Source organism: Gorilla gorilla, chromosome 2, assembly GCF_029281585.2.
Source record: "Gorilla gorilla gorilla isolate KB3781 chromosome 2, NHGRI_mGorGor1-v2.1_pri, whole genome shotgun sequence".
NCBI classification, from domain to species: Eukaryota; Metazoa; Chordata; class Mammalia; order Primates; family Hominidae; genus Gorilla; species Gorilla gorilla.
In genome coordinates, this window is record NC_086017.1 from 202,720,068 (window position 1) to 202,746,979 (window position 26,912).

At 36.6% G+C, this 26,912-nt stretch overlaps 1 long non-coding RNA gene across 2 annotated transcripts in view; it reads left to right on the forward strand.

Moving 5' to 3' along the window:
- The window catches only part of LOC109026183 (uncharacterized), a 176,479-nt gene extending 173,953 nt beyond the window's left edge, over positions 1-2,526 (forward strand). The window contains exons 7-8 of one of the 2 annotated variants that reach the window (XR_008678301.2): positions 289-410; positions 1,404-2,526. This is a non-coding gene — a long non-coding RNA (uncharacterized lncRNA). Of the gene's footprint in view, positions 1-288 lie in introns of both variants that reach the window. The other variant, XR_008678299.2, reaches the window with a different exon arrangement.
- The last annotated feature ends 24,386 nt before the right edge of the window (positions 2,527-26,912 follow it).

The following is a 26,912-nucleotide window of genomic DNA, read 5'->3' on the forward strand; positions in this document are numbered from 1 at the left end:
GTTTTCTTAATAGTTTCTTGAAGAGCAAAAGTGTTAAAATTTTATAAAGCCGAATTGTGAAATTTTTTCCTATGATTTTTTCTTAGGTGTTTGATTTAAGAAATGCTTGCCTATCCCTAAGTCTCCAAGATTAGTTTAGCTTTGTTTTTAAGTAGTAGTTATATGGTTTCACCTTTTATATTTAAGTGAATAATCCATTTAGAGTAATTTTATGTGAATTAAGATTCAGATATTTTTATTCTTTTACTGATATCACATTGTTCCAGTGCCTTTTTTGTTTCATTTTAGAGACAGATTCTTGCTTTGTCACCCAAGTTGGAGTGCAGTGGTGCGATCATAACTCCAGAACCTCAAATTGCCCAGCTCAGAAGATCCTCCTGCCTCAGCCTCCTGAATACCTAGTATTACAGGTGTGTGCCACCATGCCCAGCTAATTTCTTTTATTTTTTGTAGAGATGGGGTCTTCTTATGTTGTGCAGGCTGGCGATGCCCCTGCCTTGACCTCTCAAAGCACTAGAATTACAGATGTGAGTCATTGCACCTCTTCCAGTGGCACGTTTTGGAAAGTACTTTTTCCCCTATTGAATTGCCTTGGCATTTTTGTCAAAAATCTTTTCATCATATATGTTTGGGTCTATTTCTGGATACTCTATTCTGCTCTAGCAATATACATATCTATGCTTATGCCCATACAATATTGTTGTGATTACTACAGTGTTATTGTAATTTCTGAAGTCTGGTAGTGTATTTTTTCTATGTTTTCTTTTGTGTAACATTGATTTTACTATTCTACATCATTTTTATTTCCACGTACATTTTAAAATCAACTTGTCACTTTCTCTAAGAGAACTTTCTAGACATTTTGTTGAGATTGCATGGAATTCATAGGTCACTTTGAAGAGAATTTACATTTTAATAATATTGATTGTTCCAATGCATGAATGAGTAATATTCCTCCATTTATTTAGGTTTTTGTTAATTTCTTTTATTCTCTATTTTATAGTGTAAAAGTCCTGTGAATATTTTGTTAAGTTTTTATGTAAGCATTTCATAATTTTTTTGGGGGGGTAAATGTATATTAAATTCTTAAAATTTTATTTTCTATGTCTTTGCTGAAAGTATATAATATGCAATTAAATTTGTTTTAATCTTCTATATTTAAAAGTTATAAGAAAATTGTTATGCTTATACTTAACCAGTCACTATCTTTTATCTTTATTCATTTAAACTTTATTCATTCCTAAGATATGAATTTTCATGTATCAATTCCCTCTTCAAGCCTGAATAATTTTATTTGTATTTCCCATAGCTTTACTTTGTCTGAAAATGTCTTTATTTTAACTTTGTTCTATTTTCACTAAATATAAAATTCCGGGTTAACCATTATTTTCTTTTTCTTTCAGCATTTTAAATATGTTGCTTTACTGTCATCTGTCCTTAATGGTTTCTGATGTCATAGCCACCGTCATTTGAACCATTGTTCCACCATATGTAAAGTATTAATTTCTGGGTGTTTTTAAGATTTTCTTGTTCCTTTTGTCTTTCAGCCGTTTTACTATGAGGTATCTATACCTGTGTAGATGCTTCTTTCAAATGTGTCCTATTTGGAGTTTGCTGACCTTTAGTAATCTATAAATATAGGCCTTTCACCAGATTTGGAAAGTTTTGGTCATCATTTCTTCAAATATTTTTTGTCTCAAATTTTTCCTTTGTTTCTAGGACTCCAATTACCTAATTAAGGTGTTAGACCTTTTGAAATGTTCCACTGTTCTGTGGGGCTCAGTTTGTACTTTTCCTTTTTTTTTTTTTTTTTTTTTTGAGATGGAGTCTCCTCTGTCACCAGGCTGGAGTGCAGTGGCACAGTCTTGGCTCACTGCAACCTCCGCCTCCTGGGTTCAAGCGATTCTCCTGCCTCAGCCTCCCAAATAGCTGGGATTACAAGCACATGCCACCATGCCCAGCTAATTTTTGTATTTTTAGTAGAGATGGGTTTTCACCATGTTGGCCAGGCCGGTCTTGAACTCCTGACCTCGTGATCCGCCTGCCTCGGCCTCCCAAACTGCTGGGATTACAGGCATGAGCCACCGCGCCTGGCCCAGTTTGTATTTTTTCATAAACTTTTTGTCTCTTTTTCAAATTGTATGATTTCTATTGATTTATATTTGGTTTTACTTAGATTCTTTTGACACCTTTATTTTAAAAATTTGGCCTACACAGGAAATTTGTATTTCAGGCTTTGTGTTTTTATCAATTTTAAAATTACTTTTATGCCTTTTTATGTTTTCTACAATTATGCTGGTATTTTCTAATTTTTTTATTCCTTCCACGTGTATCTTTCTTTACCTGATTGAGCATAGTTATAACTCTGTTTAAAGTTAGTGTCTGATAATTTCAACATTTGGTCATTTTTCCCCTTAAAAATGGGTCATTGTTTCCTGAATCTTTGTATATGAAGTGGTTTTCGGATTGAACTGTGGACATAATGAATGTAATTATGAATAAAAATCTAGGCTCTGGCTTTTTTCATATCACTTTAAAAAGTGTTGATGCTTTTGTTTAGCAGGAAAATGACTTAAACTCAGATTAAAGACTATATATCTGTGATGACAGTGGCTCAGAGTACAGTTTAGTTCTTTAAATCTTAACTTCTGATTGCTTTCAGCTTGCTTATTCACGCATTTATCAGATATCAACATTTTAGGTGTTAGGTTTCTTCTTCTCTGGATTCTTCCTTTTCAGAAGCTATTTTTGTATTTTAACTCTCTTCCTTGATTCCTCTGCCAAGAAGAGGATGAATTATTTTCTATCAGACCTAGAGCCACCTCATGCCCAATACCACTGCTGTGATTGCCTTCTGTGTAGAGCAGTTAAAAAATAACGTACACACTCCAAATTTCAATTCCCACGCTGGTTACAGGCTCCAAGTTTCAATTCCGTTTCAAAAAATTCTTGCTCAGCTTCCATCTCCAGTGTCCGGTGCCTTCAGGTAGTTCTTTTTTGAGAGTCAATAGCTCTTATTTGTGGGAAGATTAATTTATTGGGAGCTCACTCCTCTATGCTTCAAGCAGAAATCCTCATACACATATCATGATAAAGCCAATAAAAACTCCATTTTCTACATATTTTCAGCCCTTTTTGATCAAACATTCTTTTAAATCTATTGTTCCGATGAAATAATGTAGATGGACACATCATTTCCTCTGAGATATTGTGTGTACATGCACATTGTACTACAGTGAAAATATTGGCTGCCCTCCCTTCTGCTCTGAATCCTTACCTATAGAAGGACTTCTGAATCCATTACACTGACATCAGGCTTAGCCAATTGATGTGGTTTGGCTCTGCGTCCCCACCCAAATCTCATGGCCAGCTGTAATCCCCACATGTCAGAGAAGGGACCTGGTGAAAGGTGATTGGATGGGGGCAGTTTCCCCCATGCTATTCTTGTGATAGTGAGTGAGTTCTCATGAGATCTGATGGTTTAAAGGTATGGGGAAGATCCCTCATAGCTCCCTGTCTCCTGCCACCATGTAAGATGTGCCTTGCTTCCCCTTCGCCTTCAACCATGATTGTAAGTTTCCCGAGGCCTCCCCAGCCATGCAGAACTGTGAGCCAATTAAACCTCTTTTCTTTATAAATTACCCAGTCTCAGGTAGTTCTGTATGGTAGTGTGAAAATGGACTAATACACCAATAATACATGGGCAGAAGTTATCTGGGTGACCTCCCAGCAAAACAAATTACAGCTATTTCATGGCCCTACCATCTTACTTTCTTATTGCCATGAAGCAATTATGTCTCAGATAGAATCTTCTTTTTATCCTTCATTCTGGAAAAACAATGAACATGGAGCGAAGCCACAAACGCTATCCAATGCATGTGAATATGACCAAGAAATGTCTTTGTTGTTTTAAGTCTGAGATTGTGAGATAATTTGTTATTATAACATAGCCTAAATTAACTGGCACAGACATGCTGTGTAACTTAGGCTAAGCTGACAGATAGTCATGTGTAAGCATGAGATTGAAGAAGAAGAGATGGAGTCATTCATTCTATGTATTAACACAAACAGCAATAACAATAAAAAGCAATAGTTTCACTAAATAAGTTTATATTTCTTCTGAAGAAGCATAAGGTGGAATAGTAGACAAAACTCTATACTAATAGTGAGAGGAGCCAAATTCTATCCCTTGTTTAGATACTAATTCATGGCATTACTCTTACTCTTTGAAAGCCCTTTACCTCTTTACCCTTTGATGTACTCATTTGTATAATAATAATGTTGCCTACTTAATCTCTGCAGATCTACTAACTCCGACAAATCTAAGATTTGATGAATATCAGCAAAACAAAGCACATAAGCACTATTGTAGAGCTTCTCTCAGCAGAAGAACACTCAGAGTAATGCCACAAGGACTTCTTTTACAGCAAAACAAGATTGCCAACAAAACAAACCTGGCACCCTATCCTGAAAACTGTCTTACTCTATTTTCTGCTGTTATAACAGAATACCACAGACTGGTATTTATAAAGAAAATAAATTATTTCTCACAGTTCTTGAGGCTGGAAAGTACAGGAGCATGACATGGAAGGTCATTTAATGGAGGAAGGCATCACAAGAAGAGTAAGTGTGCAAGACAGAAAGAAATGGGGCCAAACATATCCTTTTATCAGAAGCCCACACTTGCAATAACAAACTCCCTCCAGTAATAACAGCATTAATCCCTTTAAGGAGAAGAGCCTAATCATCTAAATTTTAAAGACTCCACCTTTTAACACTGTTACACAGGGTATTAAGTATCCAACATATGCGTACATTTCCAACATTCTGGGAGACATATCCAAATCATAGAACTGAGAAATTCATTTCTGCTTAAAAATGCTATCATACCTCTTCCTCTTCCTCTCTGACATGAGAATGAGTACGTTCTATGTAGATGCTGCTCCTAAAGACTATTTTCCAGTAGGAAAACTCATATGGAGCAGCAATAAATAAAACCATAGCAACCAGAGTCAGCCTACATGTAACATGAATAAGAAAGTTAATTACTGTGAACTACTGAAGTTTTAGTGCTATTTTTTATACAGCAAAACTAATTGCTATGCAAAAAGTAGTATCAGAAATAGATGCTGCCCTAACAAAATACCTAAGCTATATCATTAGAAATGTGTAACATGCCAGTGATGACATTTTATTGGAGAATGGAAAAATGGCACTAGATATCATGCATTGGTAAACATTTGGTTAAATGTAAACCTTAAAATACCAAAGGTTTTAGGAACCTGAAAGGCAACCAATTGTACCTAATAAGCTTGTGAGATCTAAGGGATAGATTTTGAGAAGCAACATTTTCTGAGTTTTTGTTTATTAGTCACATTAAGCAAGTACTACAAGACAAGTACCACTGTATGTGCTTGACCCACAAGCAAGCAGGGCAATAAGGAAAAGTAAAGAATCCAGAAATTCTCAAACTTTCAGGGCTGAGGGCTGCAACTCCTCCTGTCCAATATGTAAAAGAAAAAACTGAGAAACTACACAAAGAATCATACTCAGTCTCAAGGCATAAACCAGAATCAAGGATGTGGCTCTGGTTTATTTTGTTAAAATGTCTGCATGAATTAACATTGACCCCAGTGAATCTTTTCAGTTGGACCCAAATGCTCAAGAAGAAGAGATTAAAAGTGCTCTCTTCAGTATAGAGAAATGCAGAATTTAAAAAGTATTGTAGGGGAAGATAATAAAAAATGTAGTTGACTGCATTAAATATATATTGTTATACACTTACATATTGTATTTCAATGTATACCTACACAAAAATATTTTATATTTTATATAAAATATATAATATACACATGCAGGTGTATCCTAAATTAGAAGAGATTGTGACTGTTTGAATGTGAAACAATTATTGGTTTCCCAAATATCTATAGGAGTAAAGGAGGCTGAGGAAATTTCTCAGTTCCCAAGGAAGCCATGTTCTGCATTGCTCTCTTCAAATTCAGAAAAGGATAATGGAAAAGAAAGGTACTCTCAGAAGATTAAATAAAGATTCATAGAGAATAATGAATTGGAGCCTGTTATGGGAAGTGGAACTTGGGTTCCATCAATACACATTACCAATCTTTAGGGTAAGAAATTGCCTAATATTTGCCCAAAAGAAATTAAGAACTTTTATAGTCAAGTTATTCTTGATGCTTCCCGTTTTCCACATGTCAAAACGGTCTGTATATTAGTGTGTATGCGGATGCAAAATTTATCTTTTTGGCACATAGGTCTTTGATTAAGAGGAGCTGTAGTGGGATTTGGGGTATTGGTAAAATTTTGCAGTATATTCATTGGGGAGAGAAATAGAATATTTTATGCACAGAAGAGAGATGTAAATATTTGTGATCAAGAGAGAAGTCCTTGGTAGGTCACATTATTTTTCACAACTATTAACTTCTCCTTCTCTGTGAGAGGTTTATACTTGCTCATTAATCGCTGTATTACTTGTCAATGGCACCTATGGGAGGAACTTTTTTTTTTTGAAATGGAATCTGGCTCTGTCGCCCAGGCTGGAGTGCAGTGGCAAGATCTCGGTTCACTGCAACCTCCGCCTCCCAGGCTCAAGTGATTCTCCTGCCTCAGCCTCCCAGGTAGCTGGAATTACAGGTGCCTGCCACTGCACCTGGCTAATTTTTGTATATTCAATAGGGACGGGGTTTCACCATGTTGGCCAAGCTTGTCTCAAACTCCTGACCTCAGGTGATCCGCCTTCCTTGGCCTCCCAAAGTGCTGGGATTACAGGCATGAGCCACTGTGCCTGGCCTATGGGAGGAATTTACATCTACCATACACTGACATGAAGTATAGCCTTGTAACATGCTTTGGTTAAGATTACTAGTAAACATGGTGTATTCCACAGATAATCAAAGCTCTTAAAGACATTTCAAGTTCCTACCTGCTCTCTTGCCCCTCAGTCTTTGGTCATAAGAATGTACAGGGCCCACATGGGAGATGCACTTTTTGTATAGATATCAGAATAGAAAAACTCGAAGGTCAGAGATAAAACACATCCACAGACTACAGTAAAGCACAGATGAAACATGTCAGTGGAATGAGAAATAAACATTTCCCTTTTTAAAAAGGTACAAAGAAGAGAAGTGTTCTAACCACAAAACCACCATTTCCCTGCTTATATTTCAGTAGAGAGCAAGATTCAATTGAAAGCAAGATTTTTAAAGCCCCACACTCTTTTATTTTTATTCATTTTCATTTGTTTATTTATTTATTTATTTATTTTGAGACAGAGTACTGCTCTGTTGCCCAGGCTGGAGTGCAGTGGTGCAATCTTGGCTCACTACAAGCTCTACCTCCCAGGTTCAAGTGATTCTACTGCCTCAGCCTCCCAGGTAGCTGGGATTACAGGTATATGCCACCATGCCCGGCTAATTTTTGTATTTTTAGGAGAGATGGGGTTTCTCCATGTTGCTCAGGCTGGTCTTGAACTCCCAACCTCAGGTGATCCGCCTGCCTTGGCCTCCCAAAGTGCTGGGATTACAGGCATGAGCCACCACGCCTGGACTTATTTTTATTTTTATTTTTATTGGTTTTTTTTTTTTTGAGATGGAGGCTCACTCTGTTGCCCAGGCTAGAGAGCAATGGTGTGATGTCTGCTCACTGCAACCTCTGCCTCCAGGTTTCAAACAATTCTCCTGCCCCAGCCTCCTGAGTAGCTGGGACTACAGGCTCCTGCCAGCATGCCTGGCTAATTTTTGTATTTTTAGTAGAGATGAGATTTCACCATGTTGGCCAGGCTGGTCTCGAACTCCTGACCTCAGGTGATCCACCCGCCTCAGCCTCCCCAAGTGCTGGGATTCCAGGCGTGAGCCTGCGTGCCCGGCCAAGACCCACACTCTTTAAAAGTGAGGGTTTGTTCTGTTTGAAATGTGGCACACTCAGACCCACACTTTTTAGGGAAGAGAGTCTGTGCTATTTGAAATATATACGCACATACTTATAATTTGTAATACAATTCAAGATATATATCATGCTAGATTCCATGCAGGAGCAGAAAATAAGACTACAGCTCAACCTTATGTTCAATACTCTAAGAACAACCTTTTGCAAATCAGGTCTCTCTGAGCTTCAGATTCTTCATCAGTCAAACAGAAATATATACCCCGTGTAACAATCCTTGAGGATTTTTTGAAGATCCAAAAAGATATGAAATGTCAAAATATTTTATGAGATTTACATCAATATGCAAATTGTGTTGTATGAAATTAAAAAGATATACTCTTCAACAACACTGATACTAGGGAGAGCCATTCTCTCCTTGAAAATGAAATAGTTGTTTGCATTTTACATGGAGAATGTGTTTGTTGCACACTCAAATATGCAAAACTTCCATTAAAATATTGCAAAGGAAAACATGCACTTGTATAAAAGAAACGTAAGGCTCTGTGCATATACCAACACATCCTTGAGCAGAGAACAATTACATGTAGGCAATAAAAAGACCACAGATTTGATCACCCTTAAAGTACAGCAGAAATTGATATCCATATAAAGATTGTTTGCTAAAACTGTATTCAGTTGCTCTGGAGACCAAAATTCTAATTTTCATCACCTTCTGAACATGATTTTTGCTTTTTCAAAGAAGCAAATACTGAATGCTTTTTATTATTCTTTCTTAAATCCCTTACCAACAACACTTTATATCCAATTACAATGAAAAGAGGGACTATTTTATTTAAATCTTCATCATTTTACATCGTGTGAGAGAAGATGATTCAAGATAAGTGATGAGAACTGAATTCCAATGATGTGCTAAATACTGAGCCAGTCAAGGTGCTGAAATGTATTGCTCATTTAATCTGTCACTGAGTTTCTGTTTAAAACAAGTGTGCAAATTTTGGGGCATATTGACCTACCGTGTATTTTTGTGATAAGAAGATAAAAAGTACAGGAATTTTTTTCTCATTAGCTGATTATTTCCTTAACTGCAAGTTATTAATACAGCTCACTGAAAAACTACCAATGACATTCTTCACAGAATTATAAAAAACAGTATTCTAAAATTCATATGGAACCAAAAAAGAGACCTATTAGCCAAAGCTAATCTTTGCTTAGTCAAGGCAATCCTAAGCAAAAAGAACAAAGCTGGAGGCATCACATTACCCAACCTGAAACTATACTAGAAGTCTACAGTAATTAAAACAGCATGGTACTGGTATGAAAACAAACACATAGTCCAATGGAACAGAATAGAGAGCCCAGAAATAAAGCTGATCTTTGACAACCACCTGATCTTTGACAAAATTAACAAAAACAAGCAAAGGCAAAAGGATTCCCTATTCAACAAATGGTGCTGGGATAACTGGCTAGCCACATGCAGAAGACTGAAACTGGACCCCTATTTATACCATATATAAATATCAACTCAAGATAGATTAAATACCTAAATATAAATCCCCAAACTATAAAAACCCTCGAAGAAAACCCAGGCAATACCATTCTGGACATAGGTCCTGGTAAAGATTTCATGACAAAGAAGCCAAAAACAATGGCAACACAAGCAAAAATTGTCAAATCTAATTAAACTTATGAGCGTCTGTGCAGCAAAAGAAACTATCAACAGAGTAAATAGGTAATCCACAGAAAGGGGGAAAATATTTGCAAACTGTGCATCCAGTCAAAGGGCTAATAACCAGAACCTATAAGGAACTTAAGTAAATTAACAAGCAAAATCTAACAGCCCCATTAAAAAGTGGGCAAAGGACATGAACAGTCGCATTTCAAAAGAAGACATACATGTGACCAGCAAGCATATAAAAAATGCTCAACATCACTAATCATCAGAAAAATGTAAATTAAAACCACTATGAGATATCACGTCACACCAGTAAGAATGGCTATTATTAAAAGGTCAAAAAATAACAGATGCTGGCGAGGTTGCACAGGAAAGGGAACCCTTATACACTGCTGGTGGGAATGTAAATTAGTCCAGCCACTGTGGAAAGCAATTTGGTGATTTCTCAAAGAACTTAAAACAGAACTACCATTTGACTCAACAATCCCATTATCGGGTATATAAAGGAATAGATATCACTTTATCATAAAGACGCATACATGTGCATGTTTATTGCTGTGCTGTTCACACTAACAAAGACATGGAATCAGCCTAGATGCCCATCAGTGGTAGACTGGATAAAGAAAATGCATACGTACATATACACTATGGAATACTATGCAGCCATAAAAAAGAATGAGATCATGTCCTTTGCAGGAACATGGATGGAGCTGGAGGCCATTATCCTAAGTGAATTAACACAGGAACAGAAAAACAAATATCACATGTTCTCACTCAGAAGTGGAAGCTAAACATTGGGTACTCGTGGACGTAAAGATGACAACAATAGACACTGGGAACTACTAGAGGAGTGAAGGATTGGGGAGCAAGGGTTGAAAAACTATCTATTGGATACTATGCTCACTACCTGGGTGATGGAATCATTTATATACCAAACCTCAGCATCACACAATATGCTCATGTAGAAAACCTGCACAGGTACCCCCTGAATATAAAATAAAAGTTGTAATTATTTAAAAAATAAATAAAATGAGGTAGGAGATGGAGAAATTTGATTATAAGGTCACACAATGTGGTAATCACATCCACTTTCTCAGATAATTTAAGTTCTCTCACTCATCTCACTCAAATTTTCATTTAGATAATATGCACTTGATCTCTTTCCCAGTTATTTTCTGTTTTAGTATTTGGTAATTTACTCTTTACAAAAATGTCTTTTTTGAATAAAAAGCATTAAAATGTGATTTGCCCTACCTAATTTTAAAATATATTTAAAAGATCAAATAATTTAAAAGGTGTGATGCTAGTTTGAGAAAGTTCTGATGCCTCAATGCAGCAAAATTTCAATGCAGAAATTGAATTCGGTTACTTTAGAATTCGAAAACCTAAGAATGGTACAAGGGACTTAGGGGGCTCCCATGGAAAGGATGGGAGGGGTACAGATTTTCTATTTGGTTTTCTGTTCCTGCATTACTTTGCTTAGGATAATGACCTCCAGTACCATCAGTGTTGTTGCTAAGAACAATGGTGTTTCATAGATTTTCTTCCTGGATTCCTATAGTTTGTGATCTTATAGTCTTGTTATGTATTTCTAAGCATTTATCCATTTCTTCTATGTTGTCCAACTTCTTGGCTTATAATTTTTGATAGTAATCTCTTATAAACCTTTGTGTTTCTGTGATATCAATTGTGGTGTCTATTCTTTCTATTACAATTTCATTAAATCTTCTCTTTTTTTCTTAGTCTAGCTAAAGTTTTGTTAAATTTGTTTATCTTTTCAAAAAACCAACTTTTGGTTTCATTTCAAATATAGTATTTTAATAAATGTTATGTACCCATTAAAAGGCAATCCTTCGGTGTTTCTATATTTCGTGTAACATTGCTCAGTAAATATTGTGTCTTTAAAAAACGTACCTAGATTCTTGCATTATCTTACTAACTTGTTCAGCCTACTTACCTCAGCTCTCTTCCTTCTGTAATGTGCAGTGCACACTGCATCAGGTAATATCTAAAATGCATGAGATATGATGACATTAACATGAGAGATCATGCTGAAATTCTCTAGTCTTTCCATTGTCTACGAGTTAAAACTCTGACTCTTTAACATGGACTAAAAGCCCTACATGATCCGGCTTTCTCTTACCACCTAGCTTCATCTTTTCCCATTTAACTCCTGTCCCTCCAATTTTGTGCACTGTGCAGTTTCACATCCAGGTCATGCTCTGTGGTGACCCTGGACCTTTGTACCGTCCAATCCCTTTGCCTGAAACATTTCCCACCTTTTCTATCTATTCCTAATTACAGTCGGCATAGAATGGAATATAATCCAAATTCCTCATCTTGCCTAAAGGCCTTGCAAGACCTAGCCTCCACCCCTAGTTCCAGCCAATAAGCCCTCTTCTCACTCCTGTGAACACCAAGTCCTTTACCATCCCCCGTTTTCCATGCATGCCATTCTTCCCACTTACAAGTTTGGTTTCTTTGCTCTGCTCTTCATCTCCTTTACTCTTATATGCTTCTGGTCTCATTTCACATACACTTTCCTCAGGGAAAATTTTCTCAAATTTATCTTTACATTGGAGTAGAAACTCTGTTATACATTATCTAAGCTCCTTGTAGTTTTTCTTCATAGTTTTTTTTTAAATCACATTTTCTAATCATATGTCTTTATCTGATTTTAAAAATTAATGTCTATTATCTACAAAAGACTTTATAATCAGTGGAAGCATAGCACTTTTCCTTGACAAGAAATCAAATCTTTCATCTAGACCTCCTGGCAGATAGCAAAACAGGTAACTTAGCAGTCATTTGATAAACACTTTTAACATTTTTAAATTTTTGCCAATTTTGATTTATGCAATTAAATTGGCTGTTTGTAAGAGCTCGGCAGGAGAAATAATATGGTTTTATGCCCACTAGTCATTCAGTCAAACTTTATTATATCATAATCATTCCTCAATAGTCAAGAATGAGAATGCCGATTCCTTTTGCAATGATGATGCTAAAGAAAATATGTATTTACCATAGGACGTGAAATGTGTCAAATACAGAACATCCAACATTAGCGGTAAAGCCAGTGAGTTTATCTGGCTTTCTTTTCTTTCTTTTTTTTAACTTTTATTCCAGTTTCAGTATTACATGTGCAGGTTTGTAATATAGTTAAAATACATGTCATGGGGGTTTGGTGCCGTGATTATGTCATTACCCAGGTAATAAACATAGTACCTGATACAGTTTTTGGATCCTCACCCTCCTCCCACCCTCCACGCTCAAGTAGGTCCCAGTGTCTACTGTTCCCTTCTTTTTGTCCATGTGCACTCAAAATTTAGCTCCCACTTATAAGAGAGAGCAAGCAGCATTTGATTTTCTGTTCCTGTGTTAGTTTGCTTAGGATAATGACACCCAGGTCCATCCATGTTGCTGCAAAGGACAATGGTGTTTCCTAGTTTTCTTCTAAGATTGTTATAGTTTGTGACCTTACATGTAAATCTTTAATCCATCTTGATTTGGTTTTTCTATATGGTGAGATGTAATAGTACAGTTTAGTTCTTCTGCACACAGCTAGTCAGCTATCCCAGCACCATTTATTGAATAGGGAATCCTTTCTGCACTGCTTATTTTTGTCAACTTTGTTGAAGACCAGATGGCTGTAGGTGTGTTACTTTATTTCTCGGCTCTCAAACCTGTTCCATTGGTCTATGTAACTGTGTTTGTGCCAGTACTATGCTGTTTTAGTTACTGTAGCATTGTAGTATATTTTGAAGTTGGTTAATGTGATGCCTCCAGCTTTCTTCTTTTTGCTTAGGATTGCTTTGGCTAATTGGGCTCTTTTTTGGTTCCATATGAATTTTAGAACAGTTTTTTTTTCTAGTTCTGTGAAAAATGACAGTAGTTTGATAGGAATAGCATTGAACTTGTAGATTGAGCAGTATGACCATTTTAACAATATTCATTCTTCCAATCAATGAACTTAGAATGTTTTCCCATTTGTTTGTGTCATCTATGACTTCTTTCAACAATGTTCTGTAGTTTTCCTTGAAGATAACTTTCACCTCCTTGATTCGATGTATTTATAGGCATTTCATTTTTTGTATGTGGCTATTTTAAATAGGATTGTGTTCTTGATTTGGCTCTCAGATGGAATCTTATTGTTCTATCTCATTTTAAAGAGATAGAACTGAATTTTGGGAGTACTGTTTGCCCTTAGTTAGATAAGTCATTAATAATAAATACAAAATACCAAGACAGTTGATTTAATTTTTGACTTAATTTTTATGTGTCTCTGGGAATTATTTTCTGGATTTCAGAATTTATAATCCCAACTCAGAATGAATGATTTTGAGATAGTTACATTCATGCAATAATATCATGAGGCCAATGAATTAAGTGTCTGGCTTGAGGAAAGAGCATTTAAGTACTGTCACGTCAGTGTCTCTTGGAAAGTCCTAGAATGGAAAGGGGTGAAGTTCTCTTTTACCTTTTTAGAATAGAAGTGAATTATTTTTAAGGAAGTGTTACACTTTAGAAGCTGCAAACAATTATTCACACCTTAAGCAAATGAAGGAGGAAGCTTAATTGAGGAATGAAGGAAAATGCAAGAGAATATTAGGAACATGGGTAAGGAGGTAGGAGAAGCTCCCTCAGATGTAGAGATTAGCTGAAAAAATGTGAGTCTGAGAGTTCACATTTCCTGGTTTGCCTGTGTTTCATTCAATATTGGAACAAGCCATTTTCTTTTTCAAGTAGACTTTGTAGCTGGTCTACATGCACATCTTTTTGCTCTAAAATTACATTTTCCATTACCAAGAAGCAGACTGTCACCCTAGTAACACAAGTATCATATCTCACATGCAAACACCTGCATTCTTTGAAGAGAACATCACACATTCATTGCAGATAATAAAGTGATCAGAAAAGGTGATGTTTTCAAGTGTGTTTTAAAGAAAGGTATGAACTTGAAAAAAATGCCCAAAGGATATATCTACTATAAAAGGTAAGGAAAATTTCACCTTTATAAGTTATAATTGGAGGCTAATTATTACATGTTTACCTTCTAAGTACTTATTACATATATTGTTACTAAAAGCCTATGCTTATACATATTCATATTTCTGACTTCTTACATAAACATTAGCGTATTATACAAATTTTCTCCACCTTCGTTTATTCATTTTCAATATATCCTAGAGATCACAGCATAGAAGTATGTAGTTATTCCTTACTTATTTTTAAAACTGGAGGCCGGGTGTAGTGGCTAATGCCTGTAATCTCAGCACTTTGGGAGGCCAAGGCAGGCGGATCACGAGGTCAAGAGATTGAGACCCATCCTGGCCAACATGGTGAAACCCCATGTCTACTAAAAATACAAAAATTAGCCGGGCATGGTGGCGGGCGCCTGTAATCCCAGCTACTTGGGACGCTGAGGCAGGAGAATCGCTTGAACCCAGGAGGAAGGGGTTGCAGTGAGCCGAGGCAACGCCATTGCACTCCAGCCTGGGCGACAGAGCAAGACTCCGTCTTACAACAAGCAAACAAACAATATATAAACAAACAAACAACAAAACTGACCGGGCTCTGTGGCTCACGCCTATAATCCCAGCACTTTGGGAGGCCGACGCGGGCAGATCACGAGATCAGGAGATTGAGACCATCCTGCCTAACATGGTGAAACCCCGTCTCTACTAAAAATTCAAAAAATTAGCCGGGTGTGGTGGCGGGCTCCTGTAGTCCCAGCTACTCAGGAGGCTGAGGCAGGAGAATGGCATGAACCCAGGAGGCGGAGCTTGCAGTGAGCCTAGATGGAGGCACTGCACTCCAGCCTGGGTGACAGAGCGAGACTGTCTCAAAAAACAAACAAACAAACAAAAAAACTGGAATTTTTAAGGGCTCTTCAAACTCTGACATTTATGTTTTCTGTAGAGTAATGGAAAGAAATTATATCTATCTATTATTCGTGCTGTATTTGTCTATTTCCTTTAAGCTTGTTTTCAAAGTATACTGCTTTGTTCAGCAGTTTCTTACAGATAATCTATTTTTTAAAAAATTACGAAGTGGGAGGTCTGTCTCCAAAATGTCTACATTCTCTTTCTTTTGTCATAAGGAAATTGCCCTCTTCTCCAATCAACAATTACAGTGAATCTACTATGTCTTCTCACTTGGTTAAGTACTAGGTATTCAATAGTGACCATTATATTTGTTGCACTCAAGGTGGTTAAAATGTAGCTTACAACAACAGATAAGCTACAGAGATGATCAATAACATGTTAGAATTTCTATTAAAGAAGTCTCTAGCATTTGAGGATGATAGTAGCATATAAAATAAATAGAAATGAATCAACTTTATTCATAACGTAAAGATTCAAATGAATAGATTTTTTCGATAATAAAACCTGCATCAGATATAAAAATGGAATTTTTAACTATCAAGCTATACTAAATGAACTGATATAGCCAAACACATCACAGTCAGAGAACTGTTTCTTCCACAGAAGTCAGGGAAGACATCTCCCCATGAGTGTACCTGCTCAGAGTAGGGTTATGTGCGTGAAGGGTGATCTGAGACATAGATAGAACAAAGTTGTGCCATGCATAAGCCGTGACTCTTTATTCAATTCATTAATCAGATAAGTCACATGTTTCCCTTGGAGAGATGCACATGAGAGAATAAGTGAGATAAGATGCCCTATATTATGAAGAACTGCAGAGTGGTATTGAACGAGGAATGAAGGAATGAAAGAACATGATGTATTTATGAAAATGAAAGTGATTCCACAGGGCTGTAGCTGCAGTTAATGGAGCTCCAGTGTTATATTAAATCACACAATGCTGCACATTATTGCTACTACCGATTTATGATCTCTACTATACCAAGATCCCAAAGCTGACAGAAATTATTCTCTGAATCCTTAGGTCTCTCCCTCCATCTTCCACATTTGTTCTTTTAACACGTATCCATTTTGCCAAGAACATATTCTATCATTTTTAATGTCTTTCTGAGAAAAAACAAAGTCTGCCTTTTATTCACATAGAAAATATGATATAAGACAAAAATTTACTTAACTGCTCCTCCCACCAACATTTGACTTTCTGGTATTCTACCATTTGTATTCTTATTTCTCTCTATTTTAGAAGAGTTGGCCTTTTACGTGATTAAGAGTTATGCTATCACCTTTACTACAGATCCCATCTCTTCCCATTACTTGTAAACATTACATTTTTTTCTTGATCTTTAACTCATCTCACTTTACCAAATTCTTGCCATCACTTAAAAAAGTGTTTTCACTATTTTATTTAAAATTGTGGATACATGTTATGTAAAAATGTATCCAGCTCCATCTCAAATACAGAGATGTACACATTAAAAAATATTTTTCACCTTGACACAAACAAAAGAAAATCTCCTGCTAACTTTTGAATTTGTTTGCTTTTGCTTCTCTAATTCTTTTAATTGTGATGTTAGGGTGTCAATTTTAGATCTTTCCTGCTTTCTCCTGTGGGCATTTAGTGCTATAAATTTCCATCTAAACACTGCTTTAGCTGTGTCCCAGAGATTCTGGTATGTTGTGTCTTTGTTCTCATTGGTTTCAAAGAACTTATTTACTTCTGCTTTCATTTCGTTATTTACCCAGTAGTCATTCAGGAGCAAGTTGTTCAGTTTCCATGTAGTTGTGCTGTTGTGAGTAAGTTTCTTAATCCTGAGTTCTAGTTTGATTGCACTGTAGTCTGGGAGACTGTTTGTTATGATTTCTGTTCTTTTGCATTTGCTGAGGAGTGTTTTACTTCCAATTATGTGCTCAATTTTAGAATAAGTGCAATGTGATGCTGAGAAGAATGTATATTCTGTTGATTTATGGTGTAGAGCTCTGTGGATGTCTATTAGGTCTGCTAGGTCCAGAGCTGAGTTCAAGTCTTGAATATCCTTGTTAATTTTCTGTCTCATTAATCGGTCTAATATTGACAGTGGGGTGTTAAAGTCTCCCACTATTATTGTGTGGGAGTCTAAGTCTCTTTGTAGGTCTCTAAGGACTTGCTTTATGAATCTGGTGCTCCTGTATTGGATGCATATATATTTAGGATAGTTAGCTCTTCTTGTTATGCTGATCCCTTCATCCTAAGCAAAAAAAACAAAGCTGGAGGCAGCACACTACCTGACTTCAAACTATAAAACAAGGCTTGAGTAACCAAAAGAGCATGATACTGATACCAAAACAGATATATAGACCAATGGAACAGAACAAAGGCCTCAGAAATAACACCACAAATCAACAACCATTTGATCTTTAACAAACCTGACAAAAACAAGCAATGGAGAGATAATTCCCTATTTAATAAATGGTGTTGGGAAAACTGGCTAGCCATATGCAGAAAACTGAAACTGGACCCCTTCCTTACACCTTATACAAAAATTAACTCAAGATGGATTAAAGACTTAAACGTAAGACCTAAAACCATAAAAACCCTAGAAGAAAACCTAGGCAATACATTCAGGACATAGGCATGGGCAAAGACTTCATGACTAAAACACCAAGAGCAATGACAACAAAAGCCAAAATAAATGGGATCTAATTAAACTAAAGAGCTTCTGCACAGCAAAAGAAACTATCATCAGAGTGAACACGCAACCTACAGAATGGGAGAAAATTTTTGCAATCTACCCATCTGACAAAGGGCTAATATCCAGAATCTACAAGGAACTTAAACAAATTTACAAGAAAAAAACAAACAATCCCATCAAACAGTGGGCAAATGATATGAACAGACACTTCTGAAAAGAAGACATTTATGTGGCCAACAGACATATGAACAAAAGTTCATCATCACTGGTCATTAGAGAAATGCAAATCAAAACCACAATGAGACACCATCTCACGCCAGTTAGAACGGTGATCGTTAAAAAGTCAGGAAACAACAGATGCTGGAGAGGATGTGGAGAAATAAGAACGCTTTTACACTGTTGGTTAGTGTAAATTAGTTCAACCATTGTGGAAGACAGTGTGGCAATTCCTCAAGGATCTAGAACCAGAAATACCATTTGACCCAGCAATCCCATTACTGGGTATACACTCAAAGGATTATAAATCATTCTACTGTAAAGACATATGCACACTTATGTTTATTGCAGCACTATTCACAATAGCAAAGACTTGGAACCAACCCAAATGCCCATCAATGATAGACTGGATAAAGAAAATGTGGCACATATGCACCATGGAATACTATGCAGCCATAAAAAAGGATAAGTCCTTGTCCTTTTCAGGGACATGAAGCTGGACACCATAATTCTCAGCAAACTAACACAGGAACAGAAGAGCAAACACTGCATGTTCTCACTCAAAACTGGAAGTTGAACAGTGAAAACACATGGGCACAGGGAGGGAACACCACACACTGGGGCCTGTTGGGTGTTGGGGGTCCTAGGGGAGAGATAGCATTAGGAGAAATACCTGATGTAGACGATGGGTTGCTGTGTGTGTAGCAAACCACTGTGGCATGTGTATACCTGTGTAACAAACCTGCATGTTCTGCACATGTATCCCAGAACTTAAAGTATAATAACAATAAAAAGAAAATCTCCAAATGCACAGGTATAAGATTAGCAAGTAGAAATGCTAATTTCTATGGGAAAGAGCCCATAAGGAATCAAGATTAAATATAGACCCAGCTACCTGGGTATGAGGATTTTAAATTCTATTACCAGGGATAGAAGCATTTCTGAAATGATGGAATGAAGACCTTAGGAAATCTGCTTCTCCAGAAAAGCAATGAAAGCACTAACAAAATAAACTTCTTCGAAACTCTGAAAATTAACTAAAGACTTGAAACAATCCAAAGAGTGTTATTTAGAAAAACAGCTGGATCTCGGTAATAACCTTGAGCTTTGTGACATTTTAACTTGCCCTAATTCCATATCCTCTCCCCTGCTCCATAGCAGCCTTGAAAATAAACAGCATGGCTGTGAATCCAGCAGCCAAGCAGCCACTGGAGGGGGAAGAACAGATTTGAAGATTCCCAAAAGCCTTGCCCACAGAGAAGGAAATGTCGCTATTTGACCTCTCAGGCAGCTCACTGAAAAGCTTCATTCTTGAGCTTTTCCTTATTTGACCTGGTTCAGAACTCACTCTGAGTGAGCAGCCCTATTTCCAGCCAATTTTTCAGAAACAATCAGTAGCAAGATTTTAACATTGCAGCTGCCTGAGGTGGTGCTGCTAGCTCGGGCTAACAAGGGGCTGACTGAAAACATTGAAAGAAAAAACTGAGGAAAGAGATGTCCTTGAGGTCCTTTCAAAATCTATGCCATATTCTTTAGACTCTAGAAGGCCACATTAATGAGCAGAGTTGTTCATCGGTTCAGGAAAGGCCTGAAAAGGCACTAACCTCTCATCTCATACGGAAATGCAATGGACCCAGAAGAGTCAAAACAGTCTTGAATATTGAAGAATAAAAGTAGATATTTATGCTTTCTGGTTTCAAAACTTACTACAAAGCTACAGTAGTTGACACTATGTGGTACTGACATAAAGACAAATATATGGATCAGTGGAATATAATTTAAAGTTCAGAAACAAAGTTCAGAAATATAGAACCATACACTCATGCAGAATCACTTTTTTTACAAGGGTGCCAAGACAATTCAATAGGGAGAGAGACAGTCTTTTCAACAAATAGTGTGCTGGGACGACAGGACATCTATTTGTGAAAGAATGAAGTTAGACCCTTATCTCACACAATATACAAAAATGAACTTAAAATGGATCATATACCTAGATGTAAAAGCTAAAATTCTTAGAAGAAAACATAGGAGTAAATTTTTGTGACCCTGTATTAGGTAATGACTTCTTAGAAATGACTCCAAAGTGCAAATGAGTTTTTTTAAAACAAGATAAATTGAGCTACACCAAATTTTAAACATTTATGCTTCAGACGATACCATCAAAAAAAGGAAAAGACAGTCCATAGAAAAGGCAAAGATATTTGTAAATCCTATATCAAATAAGGAACTTGTATCCAGAATATATAAAGAATGATTACAACTCAACAATAAAAACACAAACCATTTATTTCCCACTAGGAGAGATAACACATGCATTAAAGAAGTAGGTACTAAATTATCACATAAGATAAATAAAGCTTGGAATCAGGGAAGGAGAGAATGGAGGAAAGCAAAATATTTGAGAAGGGGGAGAGAGGAAAAGAGAGACAGAGAAAGTGGGGGGTAACCTTGGATGGAAAAAGAATCATCATCACCAGTGGCACACAACCTCTAACATATGTGAGAGTGAAGTCTAAATGTGTGGTATGCACATAGTTACAGAAATCTCAGGCTGAGAACTGAGCATAACTATTGCATGAATGAAATAAATAAGGTCCCAGCAGACGTACACAGGAAACTTCAAAATAAGTATGTTACTCAAATTTCAAGCTTCCACATCTCAAAGTATGTGAAATTCCTCTTTAAAACAACACAATTACAAATCAAATTGTCGTGAAAAAAAAAAAAAATCTTCCTTTTGTCATTCTCCTCCCAGTCTCTGGCTCAGGAAAACTCCTTTTTCTGTTTCCTCTGGCTAGGAAGTTGTCAGGTTTCCATCTGAGTTTTAGCCTCCGGTGCCCCTACACAGTTCTGGGAAGGGTCCTCAAATTCAGGGCAAAGCCATGAGATGAGGCTTTGCCCTGAATTTGGAAATTCAGGGCATCCTGAGGCCGGGCGCAGTGGATCATGCCTGTAATCCCAGCCCTTTGGGAGGCTGAGGTGGGTGGATCACCTGAGGTCAGGAGTTTGAGACCAGCCCGGCCGACATGGTGAAACCCCGTCTCTATTAAAAATTCAAAAATTAGCTGGACGTGGTAGCGGGCACCTATAATCCCAGCTACTCAGGAGGCTGAGTCAGGAGAATCGCTTAAACCCGGGAGGCGGAGGTTGCAGTGAGCCAAGATGGCGCCATTACACCCCAGCCTGGGTGACAGAGTGAGATTCCACTTAAAAACAAACAAACAAAAACATCGTGAAACAAAACAGGAAATCCTCCTCATCAAGTCATTTCGTCAAATTTTGTTATTCGACAGTACACCTGTTTTTGTTTATTTTTGCATATCCTCAATTGGTCAATTTTGTATTTTTTTCCAGATGCGTTAGCTGTGCTTTTCAGGGAGCTTACTCTGCCACAGTGGATCTAGAACTTCCAAGAATGGTCATTGGTGCCGGGCGCAGTGGCTCACGCCTGTAATCCCAGCACTTTGGGAGACCGAGGCGGGCGTATCACGAGGTCAGGAGGATCGAGACCATCCTGGCTAACACAGTGAAACCCTGTCTCTACTAAAAATACAAAAAATTGGCCGGGTGTGGTGGCGGCGCCAGTAGTCCCAGATACTCAGGAGACTGAGGCAGGAGAATGGCGAGATCCCGGGAGGCGGAGTTTGCAGTGAGCTGAGATCGCGCCACTGCACTCCAGCCCGGGCGGCAGAGCGAGACTCCCTCTCAGACAAAAAAAAAAAAAAAAAAAAAAAATAGTCATTTGCATTCCATGATTTAGATTATTTTGTGTGTAGAAGTGACTAGAAAAAAATTTTAGAAAATTCAAAAATTTTTCTCAATGTAGCCAGGATTATCATAGAATAATGAAAGTACAGTCATAGAATGATCACAGGAAACCAAAGGATGAGAAAATACTACAACCCATAGGGTGGATGTGATTAGTAGAAGGGGGAAAGATTAAAGTTATTTTCTGATTGTTCCAAATTTGTTCCAATTATTGGATAAAAATTCAAATATGAAAAGAAAGTTAACAAACAGGTAGAATAGATTGTGATGTATATGTGTGTGTGTGTGTATATATATATGTATATATACACATATATATATACATATATATAAAACCTCTAATAAATTACAAACAAGAACATATCCAATAATTTATCCACAAAAATATCACCAAATTTTGACAAGAGTATAAATGAGAGTTCATAATGAAAGTCATAATTTAGAGATTTGTTCAGTAACAGTGAAAAGCATGAGGCCTTGTATTGACTCACATGCCCGTAAAGGTCTTGTGTATCACTTTTTAAAAACATTTATAGCTACATTTTTATTTTTATTTATTTGTTGTCATTTTTATTTACTTTTTTATTTATTTTTATTTTTATTATTATTTTTTGAGACGGAGTCTTGCTCCGTCTCAATTGCTCCCGGCTGGAGTGCAATGGCACGATCTTGGCTCACTGCCATCTCTACCTCCCGGGTTCAAGCGATTCTCCTGCCTTAGCCTCCCAAGTAGCTGGGATTACAGGAGCCCGCCACCATGCTTGGCTATTTTTTGTATTTTTAGTAGAGACAGGGTTTCACCGTATTGGCCAGGCTGGTCTCGATCTCCTGACCTCAAGTGATCCCCCTGCCTCGGCTTCCCAAAGTGCTGGGATTACAGGCGTGAGCCACCGCGCCCGGCCAGCTACATTTTTAAAATGTCTACTAAGTGAAAACGTAATAGATTGTGGTAGTAATATAATAAAAAGCAAAATTTCAAATAAATACGCTGCCTTTATACCTATTAAATAGTAACATTCTATAAACAATAAAATATGTATTTCATGAAAATTTGTACATAAATTATAGAAATTAATAAACCAATATTGCGTGTTGTTTTGGAGAACATATATTCAACCTTAGTATTAGAAAAACATGAAGAGAATATAAACGCCGTTCAATATTGATTGTTCAGATGTATCTAAGTCCTGAGTGTACGCCAATCAAAAGACAGATGTGAAGGTTAACGTCACATTAAATACAAAGGGGAGAAAGAATAAAACACCTACTCAGTTCAAACATAACCCCCAAATTGAAAGTCAAAAGAGCTGGGGATTGAATTGTTGGCAATGATTTGCAATTAAGCAGCTGCTCACATCGGCAGATCCATGTAATTGACTGAAGGGTAAGTAGCAGCAGCATTTTATTTAATGCTGTTTAATCACTCTCCTGAGTAATTCTGACTAGTCCAGCTAATGCTAACAGAAAATAAGAGTGTTATTAAGCATGAAGATGGGGAGAAAAGTTTATTATTCACATATATATAGTAAAACAAAATTTAAAGAATACAGAAGAGTGAAAAGCTAAAGACAAAAACCAAAGGACACAATTTAGTGTTGTGGTTACATTTCTGGGTGAGGAAGGAGAATGGGATCAGGAAGGATATACAGGACACATGGCAAATTCAGGGACAATTTGTTTAAAGTATAGGGGTGCTTATTGTATTGTCATTCTTCGTATCTTAGGCATATTGTTTACTTATTATTTTGTACCTTTCTTTTTTATTATTATTTTTGTTTATTTTTATTTTTTTGAGATGGAGTCTCGCTCTGTCGCCCAGGCTGGAGTGCAGTGGTGCGATCTCGGCTCACTGCAACCTCCGCTCCTGGGTTCACGCTATTCTCCTGCCTCAGCCTCCCAAGTAACTGGGACTACAGGTGCCCACCACCATGCCCGGCTAATTTTTTTTGGTATTTTTAGTAGAAACGGGGTTTCACTGTGTTAGCCAGGATGGTCTCGATCTCCTGACCTCGTGATCCGCCGGCCTCGGCCTCCCAAAGTGCTGGGATTACAGGCGTGAGCCACTGTGCCCGGCCTCAAATATCTCTTATTAAAAAAGCTTTTTTAGCCTAATTTAACTACTTCTTCAGGATTAAAAGTTACATGCAATTATTTATTTTAAAAATCTGTCTAGTGTCTCTTTGCACTCAAAAAGTATAAACCCCATAGGAACCAGAACTTGGCTGTTTTAGTTCCTATGGGGTTTATACTTTTTGAGTGCAGAGAGTACACCTTTCTTTAATAATAAATGATTATAAATAAAATGGGAAGAAGACATTGAGGCATTTCACAGAACAGAAAATAAATAACCAATTAAAAAAGGAAATATACTTAACCTTATTGGTGAATAAGGAAATACAAAGTAAAATCTCAATAATAAACCATTTCAAATCCATCAAAGTAACAACTGAGAAGCTGGGTGATATCTTCAGTTTTGATGATGTAGTATGACAAGAACACTCACTGGTTACTAATGGGAATATATATAGGTACAAACACTTCAGGAAAGAGTTGGGAATTTCTTAGTATATTTTAAATGTGGCAACTTTTGACACAAATATTTAAGTTTTAGGTGTAAAATCCAGATAAACTCTTGTACATGTACACTCAGACACAATGAGATATGGACAACAAGGGTAAATGTAGCATCGTTCAAAACAATTTCATCTTAAGAACACACTAAGCTCCTTATATAGACAATGCTGTTCTATATAGCTCATTAACTATATAACAGGGGTTGAAAAGAAAAAAGGAAATCTTAGTAACAATTTTTGCACATAGTAAAATAACTTACATGAATACTAGTGTGTTTTAGTTTACAAACCACATTTACAACCATTAAACCTATGTTCATTTGCTCATCTTTATCATCTTAGAAAGAGACAGAACAGGGATCATCATCACCATTTTACAGCTCAGAAGACAGATGATTAAGAGAATTTGTCATTTTCTTAAGCTTATATATATAATGGTTACATTAACCTAGTAGAATGACATCGTATGTGTAATCAATTTTCTATTGTTGTGATTAATCTAGATTGGTCTTAATGAATTAACTTTTCAGTACATTGTTGGGTTCAGTCTTCTCATTTTTATAAAGGATTTTGCTTCCCTGCTCATGAATAAGACTGGATAAATGCATGCAGTTTTTCTCTAGTTATGTTTATGCTATTGATTTCTGTCTTAATTGCATTGTGGTAAAAAAAAAAGATTATCTGAAATCCACCAACTTCTTGGAATTTGCTAGCTAACACCAAATTTGACCAATCTTTATTATATTTAATATAGGCATGAAAAGAATGCATAATTTCTAATTTTAGTGTAATATTATAGATATGTGAATTACACAAAATTTAATTTCTTTAATTGTACACTTCCAATCTGTTGCTTTACTGAATTACTCTCTGTTTAAGGTATAAATTATTGAAATAACTAATGTTAAAATACTGTAATGTTGGGTTTTAAAATTTCTCAATATAACCTATAAATTACTGTTATATTTACAGTCTGTGTTATTAGGTGAGCATAAATTTAGAATTATTATATTTTCCTGATTTATTGAAACTTTTATCATTTCAAATGATTTACTTCATCTCTAGTAATTGTTTTTACAGTCTATTTTGGTAGACATTATTCAGGCTACTCCAGCATGCTTTTGAGTAGCATTGGCATCATATATATTTTTCTATGTTTAAATTTTCATCGTTTTAAAAAAGGTAGTCAGGTGTGTGATTAAGAGTGTAAATATCTTCTTTTGAGAAGTGTCTCTTCATACCCTTTGCTCACTCTTTGATGGGGTTGTTTGTTTATTTCCTGTAAATTTGTTTAAGTTCCTTGTAGATTCTGGATATTAGCCCTTTGTCAGGTGGATAGATTACAAAAATGTTCTCCCATTCTGTAGGTTGCTTGTTCACTCTGAAGATAGTTTCTTTTGCTGTGCAGAAGCTCTTTAGTTTAATTAGAGCTCATTTGCCAATTTTGGCTTTTGTTGCCATTGCTTTTGTTATTTTAGTCATGAAGTCTTTGCCCATGCCTATGCCCTGAATGGTATTGCCTAGGTTTTCTTCTAGGGTTTTTATGGTTTTAGGTCTTAACATTTAAGTCTTTAATCCATCTTGAGTTAATTTTTGTATAAGGTGTAAGGAAGGGGTCCAGTTTCAGTTTTCTGCATGCAGCCAACAAACATATGAAAAAAAAAGCTCATTATCACTGGTCATTAGAGAAATGCAAATCAAAACCACAATGAGATACCATCTCACTCCAGTTAGAATGGCGATCATTACAAAGTCAGGAAACAACACATGCTGGAGAGGATGTGGAGAAATAGGAATGCTTTTACACTGTTGGTGGGAGTGTAAATTAGTTAAACCATTGTGGAAAACAGTATGGCGATTCCTCAAGGATCTGGAACCAGAAATACCATTTGACCCAGCAATCTTATTACTGGGTATACACCCAAAGGATTATAAATCATTCTACTATAAAGACACATGCACACGTATGTTTATTGTAGTACTATTCACAATAGCAAAGACTTGGAACCAACCCAAATGCCCATCAATGATAGACTGGATAAAGAAAATGTGGCACATATACACCATAGAATACTATGCAGCCATAAAAAAAGATGAATTTGTGTCCTTTGCAAGGACATGGATGAAGCTGGAAACCACAATTCTCAGCAAACTAACACAGGAACAGAAAAGCAAACACTGCATTTTCTCACTTATAAGTGGGAGTTGAACAATGAGAACACATGGA